The sequence below is a fragment of the Leguminivora glycinivorella genome, chromosome 23 (genome assembly GCF_023078275.1).
Source record: "Leguminivora glycinivorella isolate SPB_JAAS2020 chromosome 23, LegGlyc_1.1, whole genome shotgun sequence".
Lineage (NCBI taxonomy): Eukaryota > Metazoa > Arthropoda > Insecta > Lepidoptera > Tortricidae > Leguminivora > Leguminivora glycinivorella.
Genome location: NC_062993.1, coordinates 5,734,911 through 5,747,548, shown reverse-complemented (window position 1 = coordinate 5,747,548; position 12,638 = coordinate 5,734,911).

Here is a 12,638-nt window from a genome sequence, read left to right as displayed (position 1 = left end):
CGTCCATCTTCGAGAAATGTAAGAAATCTACTGACTGAACCATAGCGGTCGCGGCAACGCGCGTTCAACGCTCGGCAAGCGCGTGTCATGTGAACACGATACAAAAATTTAGCGCGCGTTCAACGCGCGCTCAACGCTTGTCATCTGAACATACCCTTAAAGGTCACAAGAAAACGCTAACCCAACTTATCTTAAATACTACGTTGATCTTTCTTTCATGCGGGGGGCTTCGCCCCCCGAGCCCCCCTTTGTTTGCTCTTAAAGGTCACAAGAAAACGCTAACCCAACTTATTCTAAATACTACGTTGATCTTTCTTTCATGCGGGGGGCTTGGCCCCCCGAGCCCCCCTTTCTTTGCTCTGAAAGGTCACAAGAAAACCCTAAACCAACTTATTTTAAATACAACGTTGATCTTTCTTTCATGCAGGGGGCTTCGCCCCCCGAGCCCCCTTTGTTTGCTCTTAAAGATCACAAGAAAACGCTAACCCAACTTATTTTAAATACAACGTTGATCTTTCTTTTATGCGGGGGCTTCGCCCCCCGAGCCCCCCTTTGTTTGCTCTTAAAGGTCACAAGAAAACGCTAACCCAACTTATCTAAAATACTACGTTGATCTTTCTTTCATGCGGGGCTTCGCCCCCCGAGCCCCCCTTTGTTTGCTCTGAAAGGTCACAAGTAGAGATGTGCAAAACGCTTCACTGAGATGAAAAGATTGATTCATATCTTTCGCTCGCGGTGATATATATCACTCATTTCGCTCATTCCGCTCATTTCGCTCAGTGAATCTGTCAGACTATTTGTAGCATGATGGCGAATCGTGAGATACGATACCGCCATATTGCCAAACCCAATCCTTCCGAATCGCTCCGAAGCTGTCAGTCGAAACATTTGCATCGTTTCGCTCTTTTGGTTCAGACCGCTCATTCGAATCATGAGTGGGAAAGAGCGCGCATGTAACTCTGAGATAGGAGAGTTACTGAGCGAAATGAGCGAGTTGAATCGCTACTGAGTTGAAGAGTGAACGAGTTCAGTCAAAAGATATAGTTCTTTTAAATCACTCACTCGCGAACGACACATCTCTAGTCACAAGAAAACGCTAACCCAACTTATTCTAAATACTACGTTGATCTTTCTTTCATGCGGGGGGCTTCGCCCCCCGAGCCCCCCTTTTCTTTACCCTTCAGGATCACAAGAGAACCTTAACCCAACTTATTCTAAATACTACGTTGTTCTTTCTTTCATGCGGGGGGCTTCGCCCCCCGAGCCCCCTTTTGTTTGCTCTGAAAGGTCACAAGAAAACGCTAACCCAACTTATTTTAAATACTACGTTAATCTTTCTTTTATGCGGGGGGCTTCGCCTCCCGAGGCCCCCTTTTCGTTACTCTTAAGGGTAACAGGAAAACCCAAACCCAACTTATTTTAAATACAACGTTTATCTTTCTTTTATGCGGGGGGCTTCGCCCCCCGAGCCCCCCTTTGTTTGCTCTTAAAGGTCACAAGAAAACGCTAACCCAACTTATCTTAAATACTACGTTGATCTTTCTTTCATGCGGGGGGCTTCGCCCCCCGAGCCCCCCTTTGTTTGCTCTTAAAGGTCACAAGAAAACGCTAACCCAACTTATTCTAAATACTACGTTGATCTTTCTTTCATGCGGGGGCTTGACCCCCGAGCCCCCTTTGTTTGCTCTGAAAGGTCACAAGAAAACCCTAAACCAACTTATTTTAAATACAACGTTGATCTTTTTTTCATGCGGGGGCTTCGCCCCCCGAGCCCCCTTTGTTTGCTCTAAAAGGTCACAAGAAAACGCTAACCCAACTTATTTTAAATACAACGTTGATCTTTCTTTTAAGCGGGGGCTTCGCCCCCCGAGCCCCCCTTTGTTTGCTCTTAAAGGTCACAAGAAAACGCTAACCCAACTTATCTTAAATACTACGTTGATCTTTCTTTCATGCGGGGGACTTCGCCCCCCGAACCCCTCTTTGTTTGCTCTGAAAGGTCACAAGAAAACCCTGAACCAACTTATTTTAAATACAACGTTGATCTTTCTTTCATGCGGGGGCTTCGCCCCCCGAGCCCCCCTTTGTTTGCTCTTAAAGGTCACAAGAAAACGCTAACCCAACTTATTCTAAATACTACGTTGTTCTTTCTTTCATGCGGGGGGCTTCGCCCCCCGAGCCCCCCTTTGTTTGCTCTGAAAGGTCACAAGAAAACGCTAACCCAACTTATTTTAAATACTACGTTAATCTTTCTTTTATGCGGGGGGCTTCGCCCCCCGAGCCCCTCTTTTCGTTACTCTTAAGGGTAACAGGAAAACCCCAACCCAACTTATTTTAAATACAACGTTTATCTTTCTTTTATGCGGGGGCTTCGCCCCCGAGCCCCCCCCTTTGTTTGCTCTTAAAGGTCACAAGAAAACGCTAACCCAACTTATCTTAAATACTACGTTGATCTTTCTTTCATGCGGGGACTTCGCCCCCGAGCCCCCTTTGTTTGCTCTTAAAGGTCACAAGAAAACGCTAACCCAACTTATTCTAAATACTACGTTGATCTTTCTTTCATGCGGGGGCTTGACCCCCGAGCCCCCTTTGTTTGCTCTGAAAGGTCACAAGAAAACCCTAAACCAACTTATTTTAAATACAATGTTGATCTTTCTTTCATGCGGGGGCTTCGCCCCCCGAGCCCCCCTTTGTTTGCTCTTAAAGGTCACAAGAAAACGCTAACCCAACTTATTCTAAATACTACGTTGATCTTCCTTTTATGCGGGGGGCTTCGCCCCCCGAGCCCCCTTTGTTTGCTCTTAAAGGTCACAAGAAAACGCTAACCCAACTTATTTTAAAAACTACGTTAATCTTTCTTTAATGCGGGGGGCTTAGCCCCCCGAGCCCCCCTTTGTATGCTCTTAAAGGTCACAAGAAAACGCTAACCCAACTTATCTTAAATACTACGTTGATCTTTCTTTCATGCGGGGGCTTCGCCCCCCGAGCCCCCCTTTGTTTGCTCTTAAAGGTCACAACAAAACGCTAACCCAACTTATTCTAAATACTACGTTGATCTTTCTTTCATGCGGGGGCTTCGCCCCCGAGCCCCCTTTTCTTTACTCTTAAGGATCACAAGAAAACCTTAACCCAACTTATTTTAAATACAACGTTGATCTTTCTTTCATGCTTCCCCCTCGAGCCCCCTCCCCCTTTTTTCTGTTCATATCGTCCGGCACCATCATCAGGCCTTGAAACCTAATCGTAGTCATAGTTCATTACAAGGCTTTTCTAAGAAGCCCAAAAACAGCTATGATACGACGTTCCATCATGTAGTTCCAGTTCATATCTTCCGGCTCCATCATCAGACCTTGAAACCTAATCGTAGTCAAAGTTCATTACAAGACTTTTCTAAGAAGCCCAAAAACAGCTATGATACTATGTTCCATCATGTAGTTCCAGTTCATATCTTCCGGCTCCATCATCAGACCTTGAAACCTAATCGTAGTCAAAGTTCATTACAAGACTTTTCTAAGAAGCCCAAAAACAGCTATGATACGATGTTCCATCATGTAGTTCCAGTTCATATCTTCCGGCTCCATCATCAGACCCTGAAACCTAATTGTAGTCAAAGTTCATTACAAGACTTTCCTAAGAAACCCAAAAACAGCTATGATACGATGTTCCATCATGTAGTTCCAGTTCATATCTTTCGGCTTCATCATCAGACCTTGAAACCTAATTGTAGTCAAAGTTCATTACAAGACTTTTCTAAGAAACCCAAAAACGGCTATGATACGATGTTCCATCATGTAGTTCCAGTTCATATCTTCCGACTCCATCATCAGATCAGCTCAACAGTACCATATTATTGTATTGTCATCGGAACTACATATAGCTGCCAATTTTCATTACGCTACGACTCCTGGAAGATGGTTAAATTAGCCTCCGCAGATTCCATTACATAGTTAGTTACATACACGACGACCTAATAAAAGCGTGTTAAAAAACCGGCCAAGAGCGTGTCGGGCCCGGGCCACGCTCAGTGTAGGGTTCCGTAGTTTTCCGTATTTTTCTCAAAAACTACTGAACCTATGAAGTTCAAAACAATTTTCCTAGAAAGTATTTATAAAGTTCTACTTTTGTGATTTTTTTCATATTTTTTAAACATATGGTTCAAAAGTTAGAGGGGGGGGGACGCACTTTTTTTTCCTTTAGGAGCGATTATTTCCTAAAATATTAATATTATCAAAAAACGATCTCAGTAAACCCTTATTCATTTTTTAATACCTATCCAACAATATATCACACGTTGGGGTTGGAATGAAAAAAATATCAGCCCCCACTTTACATGTAGGGGGGGTACCCTAATAAAACATTTTCTTCCATTTTTTATTTTTGCACTTTGTTGGCGTGATTGATATACATATTGGTACCAAATTTCAGCTTTCTAGTGCTACCGGTTACTGAGATTATCCGCGGACGGACGGACGGACGGACGGACGAACGGACGGACGGACGGACGGACAGACAGACATGGCGAAACTATAAGGGTTCCTAGTTGACTACGGAACCCTAAAAAGACCCTTCCTCTTCGTTCAGATGCGTGTCGAGTTCCTAACCGTCAGTTAATAAAAAAACCGGCCAAGAGCGTGTCGGGCCACGCTCAGTGTAGGGTTCCGTAGTTTTCCGTATTTTTCTCAAAAACTACTGAACCTATCAAGTTCAAAATAATTTTCCTAGAAAGTCTTTATAAAGTTCTACTTTTGTGATTTTTTTCATATTTTTTAAACATATGGTTCAAAAGTTAGAGAGGGGGGGACGCACTTTTTTTCCTTTAGGGGCGATTATTTCCGAAAATATTAATATTATCAAAAAACTATCTCAGTAAATCCTTATTGATTTTTAAATACCTATCCAACAATATATCACACGTTGGGGTTGGAATGAAAAAAAATATCAGCCCCCACTTTACATGTAGGGGGTACCCTAATAAAACATTTTTTTCGATTTTCTCCTACGGGTCTTTAAAGACGTTTATCTAAAGCTTAACATCAAAAATATTACAGATAAATTACTTCTTAACTGGCAAACTATAATTTAGTTTGATGAAGTTTGATTCCTTTACACGAAGAAGAAGGTCGTATTTTACAACCATTTACATACCTACTCAAAATTAGACTTCCAATATCCAACAATATATCACACGTTGGGGTTGGAATGAAAAAAAATATCAGCCCCCACTTTACATGTAGGGGGGGTACCCTAATAAAACATTTTCTTCCATTTTTTATTTTTGCACTTTGTTGGCGTGATTGATATACATATTGGTACCAAATTTCAGCTTTCTAGTGCTACCGGTTACTGAGATTATCCGCGGACGGACGGACGGACGGACGGACGAACGACGGACGGACGGACGGACAGACAGACATGGCGAAACTATAAGGGTTCCTAGTTGACTACTGAACCCTAAAAAGACCCTTCCTCTTCGTTCAGATGCGTGTCGAGTTCCTAACCGTCAGTTAATAAAAAAAGACACATCTACAAAATGTACCTGTCTGATACTTACGTAGGTACTTTTACATAGAGACATTTTGGAAAAAAATATTTTACTCAACCGTCATATAATCTTTCAAAACTGATTCTCATTTTCGACTATCAACGTATTATAACTTTACGTTGTTGTAATCGTATTTAGATTTTTTTTAAATTTTGAATTAAAACAATAATATGTCACAGTTTAACTGTTTTTTTTTTTACTTTACACTGGCTGAATTTATGATATATATTGTAGCACAAGAAGTTTTTCTCATTAAGATCAAGGAACCCTAAAAGCCACCAGTGAAATGAAACGACATCAAATTATAAAACTTTTTTTATTTTTCTAAATTAATAATTCAAATATGTACATTTAGATTATGTACCTATTATTTTGCATGTATTGCTATTGTTCAAGAAATATGAATACGCTGTGAGCAGAAAAAAATGCAAAAAAAAACTCATCTTATTGTCCTTATATTAAATACATAGTTTTTTATTATCATTATATGTATATTAAGTGCTAATACTAGATGTAAATATTTATGTACAAGTTGTATTAATAAACATTAAAATAGTATTACCTATGTTATGACTAATTAAGTATAAATAAAACTGTTAATTGTATCATTTATTGTAGAAAAACTACCATTAAATTAATAAATGACTCATTAAATTATTCTTTATACGTTACTGGTATTATTACTTCATTAAAAACTGGATAAATGAGAGTTGTACCAAGGTCCAAGACTTTTGTTCTTCACACTCCTTCTTTCAACAATTCAGAGCATTCCATGGGCTGTCCCATAGAAATGCATTAAGGTACAGCGGGGTATATCCCGACTGGGGGACAGTTGTAACTGATCTATTTTTTCCATTATTACACTATTAAGTTGCGTTCCACATGTATCCACTAAACACGCGTGACATACAATATATAACCGGTCGACTCTATTTAATAATGCAAACATTGTAAAACATGAAAAAGAAATGGATTAGTTGCAGTAGGCCCCCAGTCAAAATTGCCCCGCTGTGCTTTTTTTTTAGTGGGCCTTTGAGTGGAATGATTTTAATTGGCATCAGAAAATTGATTGAAGCATTCATTTTTAACCCCCGACGCAAAAACGACGGGGTGTTATAAGTTTGACGTGTCTGTCTGTCTGTGGCGTCGTAGCTCCCGAACAGATGAACCGATTTCGATTTAGTTTTGTTTTTTTGAAAGCTTAGTTAGTCGGGAGTGTTGTTAGCCATGTTTCATGAAAATCGGTCCACTATGTCGCGGTCGGGGGTTTTTTCAAAATTTTAATTTTGTGGTTAGGTTATATTTATACTCGTGATTTTACTTCTAGAGAATAGAGTATCTATATAGAACTATGTAGTCAACATTGTGGGGGTTTTGATGAAAAATCGATCTATACTTCGTATTTTTTATCTCCGAAACTACTTAGCGTAAAATTTTCAAAAAAATACACGAGATAGCCCTCTACCTGTAGATTACAGGAAAACCTATTAGAAATCTACAGTCAAGCGTAAGTCGGACTTAAGAGAAAAAAACTCAAATTGAGATTTTCACTCACTGCCGCTGCAAGTACTTACTAAATGTTTTGAAATTTTGTGAGCGCCATGGACAGGTAGAAAGAAATTCATTTCTGTTTAGAAATTGTTAAAAATTTTAATAATTTGCCAAAATGACTTAAGTTCCTACTAAAAAAGAGGCGCTTAAGACTGTTTAGAACTGCACTGACCATAATATTGCCCTAATAGGTCCAAAAAATGGTGTATATATACGAAAACAAAAAAATTGTGCCACCGACAACCAAAATCTGAAGTCTATTTGCTCTATCTCTTATAGTTTCCAAAATATACGCAAAATCTTTAAAGTACAAATCTAGTGTACGTTGCTATCACATGTCGTCAGGCGCTCATGACCTTTTTGTATGGAAATGTCGAAATCCGACTCGCACTTTACCGATTTTCATAGAAAGTTGTGTTTTATTATAGTTTTGAAGGAGGCTTCTTGTTTTTAACCACCAACGCAAAAACGACGGAGTGTTATAATAATAATAGGTTTGACGCTTGACATGTCTGTCTGGCATCATAGCTCCCGAACGAATCAATCGATTTTGATTTAGTTTTTAATGTTTAAGGTGAATTCGTCGAGATTTTTTTTGTACCACGTAGGTGGCAAACATGCATACGGTCCGCCTGATGGAAAGCGGTCACTATTACATATGGACGCCTGCCACTCAAGGAGTGGCACATGTGCGTTGCCGAGTCGACTCATTAGAAACTTGTACAAACCTGTACTTAGAAGGGGCCTGGGTGCCGACGACTCAAAGGACCGAAGGAAGGAGGAGGAAGGAAGGAGGAAGGATCTATTGTCCTAATTACTTCCGTAGGTCCTCCAGTTGCGATACAGGCTGCCAACATTTTAATTACACTTTGTGCATTTTAATCTTTCGGGTCGCATGACCACGCCGTTGATAGTTCATAATTAATGGGAAAATACTTGAACAGGCATCCACGACTACTTTCCTAGGTTTAAAGATTGATCAGGACTTAAACTGGGACCAGCAAGTAGATAAACCGTGTGGTAGTCGGGGCAGTGCGTGCTTTGCCTTAGGTCGAGTTGCAAAGTCTGTGGCTCCAGAACTAGCCCGGACATGCTATTTCGCCACTGTCCATTCATTAATACAGTACGTTGCGGAGGTCTGGTCTGGGGATGTTGTCCTGAATGGGAGAGGGTCTTTCGCTTTCAGAAACGAGCTGTCAGGATCGTTGCTCAGGTACCTGTAGACAGTAGACACTCCGGCCAAAGAACTCTTTAAAAAATAAGAATCCTTAAGCTAGGAACACACTACGCGGACGTCCGTCGTAAATCGACCGCGGACGGGGATCTGGACAATGAATATACACTTAACCGTGCAAACTATCGGTCGACGGACGTGGATGTGGCCTTGAGCGCATGGACGTCCGTTCGAAATCTGGCTCGCTGGATGTTTTGTTCCGTGCACACTGTTCGGTTGCGGTCGCGGTCGATTTACGACGGACGTCCGCGTAGTATGTTCCTAGCTTTACACTCATTACACTGCCTGCAATAGTTATCATGCAGGTAGCCATTTATGTAAGAGAGAACTTGGCAGCATACAAAACCAGGGGCGGCTCACTCCGCGATTCTATCGCCGCGCTACAAGTACATGTCAGCGGCCGCGAGTTCGCGGCCCATTCATTGGCGACGACCTTCGCGCGGCGCAATATTAGTTATTTGTATAATAGTTATTTGAAGAATCATGAACTTGCGAGTTATTTATAGAATCCTGAACTTGCGAGTTTTTTAACACACGAGAAGTAAAATACATTTGCACCCGAGTGTAACACAAAACTTTTCCCCTCACTGTAGCGAGGAAACTACAACGCAAGAAATGCGTTTATCACTGCTTCCAGTAGTTCCACAGGTTGTAAATGATCTTTATTACTAGATTCACCTACTTTTATCAATTTTAAAGCAGTTCATTTGAATTTATTCAAGGTCAAATTACTTTACCCACTCACTAGTGGGTAAAATGCGTTTTTACCCGCTGGTATTGAAGGACAAAACACGTGTTTCCGAGCTAGTGAGGGGAAAAATTCAATGTTGGCTGCTCGCGTGCGGTCCGTTTGTTAATGTAGGTAAGAATTTAGAATGGCGTCATTTTGTGAACATCAAAGGAGCCTTCCGTACTTGTACTATTATACATAATATATTCTGTGACAAAACTAATAACATGTGTTCCAAGTACAACATTCGAAATGCCGGAAAGTTAGTAGGTATCGACCGTAAATTGGCGAAATCCAATTTACGGTCAAATTAACACATGTGATGGACCCTGCCGTCTATAATAAATTGCCGCAATATGTGGTTGAAGCGCCTAGTGTGTCGAACTTTAAGTACCTATCGCTTAAAAAATTGGCTGGTCGAGCACCCGTTCTACACTAATGACAATTTTTTTATTACCTAATTAGAAAAATATTTTTGTGTATTTTTTATGTGAATATTGCCTAACTTTTTGTAATTTCAATCTTCTGTCTATTTATTCTCTAAGTATTATTGCTGTATACATATTATTTTTTTAAATCAAATCTTGACGTGTAAAATGGCGTTACAAATATGAATAAATGAATATGAGTATAAGTAGTATGATTATTTTAACCATTGAAAGTTTGTACGGAACCCTCGGTGGGCGAGTCCAACTCGCACTTGGCCGGTTTTTTTAGCATTAGGAGCCCTTTTCAGAACGAGATATAATAGACCCAGAGCCCAGGCCCGCCAGACCTTCCTCAAATTCTCAAGGATGAAACTTTGGGACAATGTAGAGTTCATATCGGCGGTTAATGTGTGCATATTTTCTAGTTCGGCCCATCGGCCAATTTTTTGCTATCAAGTGATGAAGGTGAAAAAAAAAAGTGCTTACTTTCCTTAAATTCTCAAGGCTGATTTTTATATATGTGTTAGAGCACGTTGTTAGACATTGGTTATCATCAATGCCAGACCGTTTCCGCCGGCCATAACTTTTACCAGACGCGACAAAGTTGGCAAAAAACGACTCTAACTTACCTCATTTTCTCAAGCCTGATTTTGATATATGATACGCAGGGACCTATAACTAGACCGTTTGTAAGCAGTCAGACCAATCGGATGGACCCAACCATCCGCCAGACCGACTTAAAGTTTCGATATGAGCATTAGTAGAATTGAAATATTCCGGGTCTATAAAAGCTAAAAACTTGAATTTTCTACATTAAGATACGTGTATATTGTATACTTGACGTAATAAGCGACTTTCAAAAATTTTACTTTAAGGAAATAAAAAATGAAAGTTCATATGTGGTGCAAGATTAATTTTAAGCTATGAATTTTATTTACACTGCGTAAGTACATGTGTATTTTATTATAAATATAACTTTTACCAGACGCGACAAAGTTGGCAAAAAATGACTCTAACTTACCTCATTTTCTCAAACCTGATTTTGGTATATGATACGCAGGGACCTGTAACCAGACCGTTTGTAAGCAGCCAGACCAATCGGATGGACCCAACCATCCGCCAGACCGACTTAAAGTTTCGATATGAGCATTAGTAGAATTTAAATATTCTGGGTCTATAAAAGCTAAAAACTTGAATTTTCTACATTAAGCTACGTGTATATTGTATACTTGACGTAATAAGCGACTTTCAAAAATTTTACTTCTAAGGAAATAAAAAAATGAAAGTTTATATGTAGTGCAAGATTAATTTTAAGCTATGAATTTTATTTACACTGCGTAAGTACATGTGTATTTTATTATAAATATAACTTTTACCAGACGCGACAAAGTTGGCAAAAAATGACTCTAACTTACCTCATTTTCTCAAGCCTGATTTTGGTATATGATACGCAGGGACCTGTAACCAGACCGTTTGTAAGCAGCCAGACCAATCGGATGGACCCAACCATCCGCCAGACCGACTTAAAGTTTCGATATGAGCATTAGTTGAATTGAAATATTCCGGGTCTATAAAAGCTAAAAACTTGAATAACGAATTGAATTTTATATTATAAATAACGTAAACAAGGAAAAAAAAACAAATTGGTACAGTGCATTATAAATTAAATATTCAATTCAAAGAAGTAAACAATCAATGTTACAACGGTATATAACTAAACGAATTTCCTTTCTCCTACAAAACATGGTAACATACCTAAGTGACGAACTTTAGAATTACAAGTTTAGGAAGTTTAAACATTTGTACTCAATACGAACATCATCAATCCCGTTATAACCCATGTCGGAGATGCTGAATTTTCAGACACGAATACATTTTTGGCATTCTTCAAATACATGTATGCCGTTATAAAAAGTTTAGAATACTTTACGTGTGTACACAACATATACACTTATACTTTCCACCTTATTTTAACTGAACTTATATAAATGCTTAAATAACTTTTGTAGTATGCGAGGGATTTGACATTATATACATAGTGTGAGGTCCCTCGCCCACAAATTAAAAAGGATCGATCTTAAAACTAATTTTAAACCACCTTGTTCGACGACCGAAAAAAAAAGTTTAATTTAGTTTTCTTCTTTAAATTTATAATAAAATACACATGTACTTACGCAGTGTAAATAAAATTCATAGCTTAAAATTAATCTTGCACCACATATAAACTTTCATTTTTTTTATTTCCTTAGAAGTAAAATTTTTGAAAGTCGCTTATTACGTCAAGTATACAATGTACACGTAGCTTAATGTAGAAAATTCAAGTTTTTAGCTTTTATAGACCCGGAATATTTCAATTCTACTAATGCTCCTATCGAAACTTTAAGTCGGTCTGGTGGATGGTTGGGTCCATCCGATTGGTCTGGCTGCTTACAAACGGTCTAGTTACAGGTCCCTGCGTATCATATATCAAAATCAGGCTTGAGAAAATGAGGTAAGTTAGAGTCGTTTTTTGCCAACTTTGTCGCGTCTGGTAAAAGTTATATTTATAATAAAATACACATGTACTTACGCAGTGTAAATAAAATTCATAGCTTAAAATTAATCTTGCATCACATATAAACTTTCATTTTTTTATTTCCTTAAAGTAAAATTTTTGAAAGTCGCTTATTACGTCAAGTATACAATATAGCTTAATGTAGAAAATTCAAGTTTTTAGCTTTTATAGACCCGGAATATTTCAATTCTACTAATGCTCATATCGAAACTTTAAGTCGGTCTGGCGGATGGTTGGGTCCATCCGATTGGTCTGGCTGCTTACAAACGGTCTAGTTATAGGTCCCTGCGTATCATATATCAAAATCAGGCTTGAGAAAATGAGGTAAGTTAGAGTCGTTTTTTGCCAACTTTGTCGCGTCTGGTAAAAGTTATGGCCGGCGGAAACGGTCTGGCATTGATGATAACCAATTTCTAACAACGTGCTCTAACACATATATAAAAATCAGCCTTGAGAATTTAAGGAAAGTAAGCACTTTTTTTTTTCACCTTCATCACTTGATAACAAAAAATTGGCCGATGGGCCGAACTAGAAAATATGCACACATTAAACGCCGATGTGAACTCTACATTGTCCCAAAGTTTTATCCTTGAGAATTTGAG